The 1283-nt window shown below is 66.0% G+C and overlaps 1 non-coding gene across 1 annotated transcript; it reads left to right on the plus strand.

The window, feature by feature from the left end:
• The first annotated feature begins 523 nt into the window (after positions 1–523).
• LOC140474623 (5.8S ribosomal RNA) lies at positions 524–677 on the plus strand. Its single transcript, XR_011959269.1, has one exon. It is a non-coding gene; the product is annotated as a 5.8S ribosomal RNA (ribosomal RNA).
• Positions 678–1283: the final 606 nt, after the last annotated feature.

Genomic DNA, 1283 nt, shown 5'->3' on the forward strand with positions numbered 1-1283 from the left:
TCGGTGGCTTGCGGGCAAGCTGCGCTGTGAGTGTGGGAACGAGTATGACGAGCCGTTGCCGCGACTCCCAGTCCACCTCGGCGGTGGCTGGGCCGGGCGGGCGTCTGCTCGGGCGAGTGCCGCCCCCGCCTCCTCGCAGGAAGTCCGCTCGCCGACACGCCGCCACGTGCACGCGTCAGTGACGCTGCCGAACCGATGGCCGGTGCCCGTTCCCGCCTCTGCTTTTCCTAGGGCAAAGCTGCTGCACGCCTCGTGATACTAGGCGGGCGACATGGTGGCGGTGATCCTGCCTCCGTCGCTGCGGTGCGTTGGGGCACGCATCGCCTCTTGGGCGCCCTGTCCTCCTCCCCCCAATAGACGTATGTTTCTGCGGGCCGCACCAGGATGGTGCTCCCCATCGCTTCACGCCACCCTGCTCCGCCCGCACGCCGGCGTGCAGGTGGCTGTAGCTCAAGGTGGGGAGCGTATGTGCGGTCCGGGTCGCTTTCCTCTGGCGAGGGAGAGACCTAAAACAAACTCAGACAACTCTTGACGGTGGATCACTCGGCTCGTGCGTCGATGACGAACGCAGCTAGCTGCGAGAATTAATGTGAATTGCAGGACACATTGATCATCGACACTTTGAACGCACTTTGCGGCCCCGGGTTCTTCCCGGGGCCACGCCTGTCTGAGGGTCGTTTGGCAATCAATCGCACTCGCCTTGGCTGGCGAGAGCGCGGCTGGGGTGTCGCAGAGGACCCGTCCTCTTTGTCCCCCTAAGTTCAGACTCCGGAGCCCTCCGGCGTCGGAGCGCTTGGCCTTTCCCCCCCACCCTGCACATTCCGTTCGTCAGGCTCGACGCCATCCCCCCGCCGGGGAGCGCGGCCTGGCGTCCGTCTGTGTCGTGGCAGTGGGGCCAGCACGGCTGTCACCGGTCCCAGAATGGCTGTCGGTGGTTCACACTGTGTGTGTGTGCCAACCCTCCTGGTCTCTGGGACACGGAGCTGCCACGAAGTGTTGAGCCTCCAGTGGGGGGTCTGCCTAAGCTCTGCACGTCCGCATTGGGTCCGTCTCTCGGTTGGCTGGCAGTGGAAAGAGTGAAGGGAGCCGCGGAGGTCCGGTGCTGGTGCGCCGCCGGCCTGACCGTGGAGCTCGCCGGTTTGACACGCTGACCCGACTCGATGGTTGATCGATTGAGAGTGCTGGGAGCTGCAGGCCGCCCGCTGCTGCAGCCGCCCGTCTCGTGGTTCGTCCTCGGCCTTAAGTGGCCGGCGGGGCGTCTGATCCTGTCTCCCCTGCTGGCG

The sequence above is a fragment of the Chiloscyllium punctatum genome, unplaced genomic scaffold (genome assembly GCF_047496795.1).
Source record: "Chiloscyllium punctatum isolate Juve2018m unplaced genomic scaffold, sChiPun1.3 scaffold_1108, whole genome shotgun sequence".
Classification (NCBI taxonomy): Eukaryota; Metazoa; Chordata; class Chondrichthyes; order Orectolobiformes; family Hemiscylliidae; genus Chiloscyllium; species Chiloscyllium punctatum.